At 39.9% G+C, this 9,193-nt stretch overlaps 1 non-coding gene across 1 annotated transcript; it reads left to right on the top strand.

The window, feature by feature from the left end:
- The first annotated feature begins 8,084 nt into the window (after nucleotides 1-8,084).
- Nucleotides 8,085-8,192, top strand: LOC148574825 (small nucleolar RNA R71). Its single transcript, XR_015906315.1, has one exon. It is a non-coding gene; the product is annotated as a small nucleolar RNA R71 (small nucleolar RNA).
- Nucleotides 8,193-9,193: the final 1,001 nt, after the last annotated feature.

Below are 9,193 nucleotides of genomic sequence, written 5' to 3'. Positions count from 1 at the left end.
AAGAAGATTGTGAGCCTAGAAATAAGTCAATAGAGTTTGATATTTTGGGTTGATGGAAGGAAAATTCAACCCGATTCCCTATTCTTGCACGTATGGCTCGAGAAGTTTTAGCCATACTAGTTTCTACGGTTGCTTTTGAGAGTGTGTACACTACAGGAGGAAGGATTATTGACCCTTGTCGGAGCTCCTTGACACCATATATGGTGGAAGCTCTTGTATACACTCAAGATTGGGTAATAGATGAACCTTTTGGACTACTTGAAAATTTTAAAGAGATTGAAAAAGCCGAACAAGATAATATACCTTTTTTTATGCTTGTTTGTTACTAATTGTTAGTTTTCTATAATTAATGAGATATTTTTTAATGTAGGGAGATATTTTGCAACAAATGTTGGCATGTTTGTTTCTTTATAAAATGATTAAAATATTGTAATGGGCCAAAATTGTGTTGGATTAGAATTAGTTTATTTTAACTTCATTTAGGTTAGTGCTATATCAATCATGTTTTGAATGTTGTCATTGAACAAAAAGTAAGACAATGCTTTAGTTTATTAGTATGTGCATATTTTATGATTCTTGCAACTTTTGATTTAGAGAGAGAGAGAGAGAGAGAGGATGTAAAAACTAGTTTTAGCCTATAAATCAATTTAAACTGGATTTTTCAATTAAAACTGGTTTTATTTTTATGAACTGGTTTAAACTGGTACACTGTATTAGAAACCAATCTCTTATGTGACAAAGCAGTTTGGTTCAGTTTCTAAACCATTTAAAATGGTTTAGTGCAGTTTTAGTTCAGGTTATGGAAAAACTGAACCATGCACACCCCTAGCTCCGGGATATAGTACCTGTAGTGCCTACCATACTTTTCAAACAAAATCCTCATTAATCATAAATGCGCAAGTAGGACAAACCTCTGTCTTTACCAATCCAGCCATTCAGGCCATAAACAGTCAACATCAATATCTTTTAGCAATATCATATGTAAGTTACTAAACTCATTAACCCCTAATTCATTGTTAATTTATCAAGCTTAGGCTCATTAATCCAAATCTCTTGTCAATTATAAATTCCATTACCTCGTTAATGGGATAACACCACCGTCCTCATCGTAGGTGGCACAAACCACCATCCCCCGCAACTATGTCATCTGGTTTAACAAAGCATTTATCTAGAAATAATTCAATTTAATTCATTGGACTTAGTCATGCTCTATCCAAAGCTTAAAAACAAGTTATTAGACTTAATTTAGGGATTACATGTGTTTACAAGCTTGTCAAGAAGGCTAAACAGTCAAAAATAGAGTTTTTTTTAAAGAAAACAGGGTGTGTGCCCACGAACATAACTGTGCCTAAGCACAGATCTAACTGTCATTCCTGACGGGTGCGTACGCACCACACTGTATGTAGGCACAGGCTTGTAAACTCATTCTGATGGGTGCGTGGTACGCGGAATCGTGATTACACTTTAATTATGTAAAGTTCATTGATCTTTCTTTCCCTGGAAATGGCGCCAAAAACATGATGCCAAAATCACGGTTCACAACCCCGTGTAACTGACCAGTAAGTGCACTGGGTCGTCCAAGTAATACCTTACGTGAGTAAGGGTCGAATCCCACGGAGATTGTTGGTATGAAGCAAGCTATGGTCACCTTGCAAATCTCAGTTAGGCAGATATAAATTGATAATGGTGTTATCGAATAATAATTAATAGAATATGGATAGAAATACTTATGTAATTCATTGGTGAGAATTTCAGATAAGTGAATGGAGATGCTTTCGTTCCTCTGAACCTCTGCTTTCCTGCTATCTTCATCCAATCAGTCTTACTCCTTTCCATGGCTGGCTTTATGTGATACATCACCACTGTCAATGGCTACTTTCGGTCATCTCTCGGGAAAATGATCCAATGCCCTGTCATGGCACGGCTAATCGTCTGGAGGCATCACCCTTGTCAATGGCTTCATCTTATCCTCTCAGTGAAAATGGTCAACGCACCCTGTCACGGCACGGCTATTCATCTCTCGGTTCTCGATCATGCTGGAATAGGATTTACTATCTTTTTGCGTCTGTCACTAACGCCCCGCAATCGCGAGTTTGGAGCTCGTCACAGTCATTCATTCATTGAATCCTACTCGGAATACCACAGACAAAGTTTAGACTTTCCGGATTCTCTTGAATGCCGCCATCATTCTAGCTTACGCCACGAAGATTCTGATTAAGAGATCTAAGAGATACTCATTCAGTCGAAGGTAGAACGGAAGTGGTTGTCAGGCACGCGTTCATAGGGAATGATGATGATTGTCACGTTCATCACATTCATATTGAAGTACAAATGAATATCTTAGAAGCGAAATAAGATGAATTGAATAGAAAACAGTAGTACTTTGCATTAATCTTTGAGGAACAGCAGAGCTCCACACCTTAATCTATGGAGTGTAGAAACTCTACCGTGAAAATACATAAGTGAAAGGTCCAGGCATGGCCGAGATGGCCAGCCCCCAAAACGTGATCAATAGATCAAAAGATAATCCAAAGATGTCTAATACAATAGTAAAAGGTCCTATTTATAATAAACTAGTCACTAGGGTTTACATGAGTAAGTAATTGATGCATAAATTCACTTCCAGGGCCCACTTGGTGTGTGCTTGGGCTGAGCTTTAACTTTCCACGTGCAGAGGCCATTTGTGGAGTTGAACGCTAGGTTTTGATCCATTTCTGGCGTTCAACTCTGGTTTTGGATCCTTTTCTGGCGCTGGACGCCAGAATTGGGCAGAGAGCTGGCGTTGAACGCCAGTTTGCGTCGTCTATTCTTAGCCAAAGTATGGACTATTATATATTGCCAGAAAGCCTGGATGTCTACTTTCCAATGCAATTAAAAGCGCTCCATTTCGAGTTCTGTAGCTCCAGAAAATCCACTTTGAGTGCAGGGAGGTCAGAATCCAACAGCATCAGCAGTCCTTCTTCAACCTCTGAATCTGATTTCTGCACAAGTCCCTCAATTTCAGCCAGAAAATACCTGAAATCATAGAAAAACACACAAACTCATAGTAAAGTCTAGAAATGTGAATTTAACATAAAAACTAATGAAAATATCCCTAAAAGTAACTAGATCCTACTAAAAACATACTAAAAACAATGTCAAAAAGCGTATAAATTATCCGCTCATCACAACACCAAACTTAAATTGTTGCTTGTCCCCAAGCAACTGAAAATCAAATAGGATAAAAAGAAGAAAATATACTATAAATTCCAAACTATCAATGAAACATAGCTCCAATCAAATGAGCGGGACTTGTAGCTTTTTGCCTCTTGAATAGTTTTGGCATCTTACTTTATCCATTGAAGTTCAGAATGATTGGCTTCTATAGGAACTCAGAGTTCAGATAGTGTTATTGACTCTCCTAGTTCAGTATGATGATTCTTGAACACAGCTTCTTTATGAGTCTTGGCCGTAGCCCTAAGCACTTTGTTTTCCAGTATTACCACCGGATACATAAATGCCACAGACACATAATTGGGTGAACCTTTTCAGATTGTGACTCAGCTTTGCTAAAGTCCCCAATTAGAGGTGTCCAGGGTTCTTAAGCACACTCTTTTTTTGCTTTGGACCTTGACTTTAACCGCTCAGTCTCAAGTTTTCACTTGACACCTTCACGCCACAAGCACATGGTTAGGGACAGCTTGGTTTAGCCGCTTAGACCATGATTTTATTCCTTTAGACCCTCCTATCCACTGATGCTCAAAGCCTTGGGATCCTTTTTATTTACCCTTGCCTTTTGGTTTTAAGGGTTATTGGCTTTTTGCTCTTGCCTCTTGGTTTTAAGAGCTTTTGGCTTTTTCTGCTTGCTTTTTCTTTTTCTTTCTATATTTTTTTTTTCGCCTAAAATTTTTTTTTCTTTTTTTTTCTGCAAGCTTTGTTCTTTGCTGCTTTTTCTTGCTTCAAGAATCATTTTTATGATTTTTCAGATTATCAAATAACATGTCTCCTAGTCATCATTCTTTCAAGAGCCAACATATTTAACATTCTTAAACAACAACTTCAAAAGACATATGCACTGTTCAAGCATACATTCAGAAAACAAGAAGCATTGTCACCACATCAATATAATTAAACTAAGTTCAAGGATAAATTCGAAACTCATGTACTTCTTGTTCTTTTGAATTAAAACATTTTTCATTTAAGAGAGGTGATGGATTCATAGGACATTCATTACTTTCAGACATAGTTACTAACTACTAATGATCATGTAATGAAGACACAAACACAGATAAGCACATAACATAGAAACGAAAAACAGAAGAAACAAGAACAAGGAATGAATCCACCTTAGTGATGGTGGCGTTTCCTTCTTGAGGAACCAATGATGTCCTTGAGCTCTTCTATGTCTCTTCCTTGTCTTTGTTGCTCCTCCCTCATTGCTTTTTGATCTTCTCTTATTTCATGAAGCATGATGGAGTGCTCTTGATGTTCCACCCTTAGTTGTCCCATATTGGAACTCAATTCTCCTAGGGAGGTGTTGATTTGCTCCCAATAGTTTTGTGGAGGAAAGTGCATTTGAGGCATCTCCGGGATCTCATGGTGATGAGCTTCATACGCCTCTTGAGCTCTATGAATGGGCTCTCTTGCTTGCTCCATCTTCTTCTTAGTGATGGGCTTGTCCTCTTTAATGAGGATATCTCCCTCTATGTCAATCCCAGCCGAATTGCATAGGTGGCAGATGAGGTGAGAAAGGCTAACCTTGCCATAGTGGAGGACTTGTCAGCCACCTTGTAGAGTTCTTGAGGTATAATCTCATGAAATTCCACCTCTTCTCCAATCATGATGCTATGGATCATGATGGCCCGGTCTATAGTAACTTCAGACCGGTTGCTAGTGGGAATGATTGAGCATTGAATGAACTCCAACCATCCTCTAGCCACAGGCTTGAGGTCCAATCTTTTTAGTTGAACCGGCTTGCCTTTGGAGTCAATCTTCCATTGAGCTCCTTCTACACATATGTCCATAAGGACTTGGTCCAACCTTTGATTAAAGTTGACCCTTCTAGTGTAGGGGCATTCATTTCCTTGCATCATGGGCAAGTTAAACGCCAACCTCACATTTTCCGGACTAAAATCCAAGTATTTCCCCCGAACCATTGTAACATAGTTCTTTGGATCCGGGTTCTTACTTTGATCATGGTTCTTGGTGATCCATGCATTGGCATAGAACTCTTGAACCATTAGGATGCCGACTTGTTGGATAGGATTTGTTAGAACTTCCCAACCTCTTCTTTGAATTTCATGTCGGATCTCCGGATACTCATTTCTTTTGAGTTTGAAAGGGACCTCAGGGATCACCTTCTTCTTGGCCACAACATCATAGAAGTGGTCTTGATGGGCTTTGGAGATGAACCTTTCCATCTCCCATGACTCGGAGGTGGAAGCTTTTGTCTTCCCCTTCCCCTTTCTAGAGGATTCTCCAGTCTTAGGTGCCATCAATGGTAATGGAAAAACAAAAAGCTTATGCTTTTACCACACCAAACTTAGAATATTGCTCGTCCTCGAGCAAGAAAAGAAGAATAGAAGAAGAAGAAGAAGAAATGGAGGAGAGGGAGAGTGGGAAGTGTTTCGGCCAAGAGGGGTGTGTTGTGTGAATTTGATGAAGAATGGAGGGCTTTATATAGGGAAGGGAGGGGGGGTTAAGGTTCGGCCATATGGGTGGGTTTGGGTGGGAAATTGGTTTTGAATTTTGAAGGTAGGTGGAGTTTATGAGGTAGGTTTATGGGGAAGAGTGGATGGATGTGAGTGGTGAAGAGGTGATGGGGAAGAGAGTTTGAGGTGATTGGTGAAGGGTTTTTGGGGAAGAGTGTTTATGGGGTTGTGTGAAAGAGAGTGGTGAGAAGAAGTGAGTGGAGGTAGGTGGGGATCCTGTGGGGTCCACAGATCCTGAGTGGATCCTGTGGGGTCCACAGATCCTGAGGTGTTCAAGGATTTACATCCCTGCACCCATTAGGCATGTAAAAATGCCTTTGCACACAACTCTGGGCGTTCAGCGCCAGGTTGGTGGCCATTTTGGGCGTTCAACGCCCATTTGTGTGCCAATTCTGGCGTTGAACGCCAGAACCATGCCTGTTCTGGCGTTCAGCGCCCAGAAGCTGCCCATTTTGAGCGTTCAGCGCCAGAACCATGCTCTGTTCTGGCGCTGAACGCCAGACAGATGCTCCTCCAGGGTGTGATTTTTCTTCTGCTGTTTTTGATTCTGTTTTCAATTTTTCTATTTATTTTGTGACTCCACATGATCATGAACCTATAAAGACATGAAAAACAATGAAAATAAAAATTAAATAAATAAACATTGGGTTGCCTCCCAACAAGCGCTTCTTTAATGTCAATAGCTTGACAGTGGGCTCTCATGGAGCCTTACAGATGTTTAGAGCATTGTTGAAACTCTCCAACACCAAACTTAGAGTTTGGATATGGGAGTTCAACACCAAACTTAGAGTTTGGTTGTGGCCTCCCAACACCAAACTTAGAGTTTGACTGTGGGGGCTTGGGTTGACTCTATTTTGAGAGAAGCTTTTCATGCTTCCTCTCCATGGTTGCAGAGGGAGATCCTTGAGTTTTAAACACAAGGGAGTCCTCATTCCATTGAAGGACTAGTTCACCTCTGTCAACATCAATCACAGCTCTTGCTGTGGCCAGGAAAGGTCTTCCTAGGATGATGGATTCATCCTCTTCCTTTCCAGTATCCAGGACTATGAAATCAGCAGGGATGTAAAGGCTTCCAACCTTTACTAACACGTCCTCTACTTGTCCATATACCTGTTTTCTTGAATTGTCTGCCATCTCTAATAAGATTTTAGCAGCTTGCACCCCATAGATTCCCAGTTTCTCTATTACAGAGAGGGGCATGAGGTTTATTCCTGAACCAAGGTCACACAGGGCCTTCAAGATCATGGTGCCTATGGTACAAGGTATTATGAACTTTCCAGGATCCTGTCTCTTCTGAGGCAATGTCAGTTGATCCAGATCACTTAGTTCATTGATGAACAAGGGAGGTTCAACTTCCCAAGCATCAATGCCAAATAATTTGGCATTCAGCTTCATGATTGCACCAAGAAACTTGGCAGTTTGCTCTTCAGTAACATCCTCATCCTCTTCAGAAGAGGAATACTCATCAGAGCTCATGAAGGGCATAAGGAGGTTCAATGGAATCTCTATGGTCTCTAGATGAGCCTCAGAGTCCTTTGGTTCCTCAGAGGGAAGCTCCTTATTGATCACTGGACGTCCCAGGAGGTCTTCCTCCTTGGGATTTGCGTCTTCCTCTCCCTCTTTGGGTTCGGCCATGGTGCTTATGTCAATGGCCTTGCACTCTCCTTTTGGATTCTCTTCTGTATTGCTTGGGAGAGTACTTGGATGGATTTCAGTGATCCTTTTACTCAGCTGGCCCACTTGTGCTTCCAAATTTCTAATGAAAGATCTGGTTTCATTCATGAAACTCACAGTGGCCTTAGATAGATCAGAGACTAGATTTGCTAAATTAGAAGCATTTTGTTCAGAGTTCTCTGTCTGTTGCTGAGTGGATGATGGAAAAGGTTTATTATTGTTAAACCTGTTTCTTCCACCATTATTAAAGCCTTGTTGAGGCTTTTGATCCTTCCATGAGAAATTGGGGTGATTTCTCCATGATGAGTTATAGGTGTTTCCATAAGGTTCACCTAAGTAATTTACCTCTGCTATTGCAGGGTTCTCAGGATCATAAGCTTTTTCTGCATAAGAAGCCTCTTGAGTACTGTTGGATGCAGCTTGCATTCCATGCAGACTCTGAGAGATCATATTGACTTACTGAGTCAATATTTTATTCTGAGCCAATATGGCATTCAGAGTATCAACTTCAAGAACTCCCTTCTTCATAGGCGTCCCATTACTCATAGGATTCCTTTCAGAAGTGTACATGAACTGGTTATTAGCAACCATGTCAATGAGTTCTTGAGCTTCTGCAGGCGTTTTCTTTAGGTGAATGGATCCACCTGCAGAAGTGTCCAGTGACATTTTTGATAGCTCAGATAAACCATCATAGAATATATCCAGGATGGTCCATTCTGAAAGCATGTCAGAAGGACACTTTTTGGTCAACTGTTTGTATCTTTTCCAAGCTTCATAGAGGGATTCACCTTCTTTCTGTCTGAAGGTTTGAACATCAGCTCTAAGCTTGCTCAGCTTTTGAGGAGGAAAGTACTTGGCTAAGAAAGCCGTGACCAGCTTATCCCAAGAGTTCAGGCTGTCTTTGGGTTGAGAATCCAACCATAATCTAGCTCTGTCTCTTACAGCAAAAGGGAAAAGCATGAGCCTGTAGACTTCAGGATCTACTCCATTAGTCTTAACAGTATCACATATCTGCAAGAATTCAGTTAAGAACTGAAAAGGATCTTCAGATGGAAGTCCATGAAACTTGCAGTTCTGCTGCATCAGAGAAACTAATTGAGGTTTCAGCTCAAAGTTGTTTGCTCCAATGGCAGGAATGGAGATGCTTCTTCCATGTAAATTGGAATTAGGTGCAATAAAGTCACCAAGCATCTTCCTTACATTATTATTATTTTCGGCTGCCATCTCCTCTTCCTGTTCGAAAATTTCTGAAAGGTTATCTCTGGATTGTTGTATTTTAGCTTCTCTTAGTTTCCTTTTCAGAGTCCTTTCAGGTTCTGGATCTGCTTCCACAAGAATGTTCTTATCCTTGCTCCTGCTCATATGACAAAGAAGAGGGCACAGAAAAATAATAATAATAATAGAGATCCTTTATACCACAGTATAGGGATCCCTGTGTGAGTGGAAGAAAAGAGGGAGATAAAGAATGTAATGTAATGGAAGAAACACAACTGTGAGGAGGGTAGAGATGTGAGATGAGATGTTAGTAGATGAATAAATAAATAGAATAAGATGGGAGAGGGAGAATTTTCGAAAATAATTTTTGAAAAAAGGTTAGTGATTTTCGAAAATGGTTTTTGAAAAATGTTAGTATTTTTCGAAAATTTTTAAAATAAAAAATAAAAATAAGAATAATTAGTTAATTAAAAAGAAATTTTTGAAAAAGAGGGAAGATATTTTCGAAAATTAGAGAGAGAGAGTTAGTTAGGTAGTTTTGAAAAAGTTAAGAAACAAACAAAAAGTTAGTTAGTTAGTTGAAACAAATTTTGAAAAGATAAGAAGTTAGGAGG

This window comes from Arachis ipaensis, chromosome B2 (assembly GCF_059453495.1).
Source record: "Arachis ipaensis isolate K30076 ecotype BB chromosome B2, ASM5945349v1, whole genome shotgun sequence".
Lineage (NCBI taxonomy): Eukaryota > Viridiplantae > Streptophyta > Magnoliopsida > Fabales > Fabaceae > Arachis > Arachis ipaensis.
The sequence above is the reverse complement of the archived record's forward strand: the minus strand, read 5'-3'. Positions and strand labels throughout refer to the sequence as shown.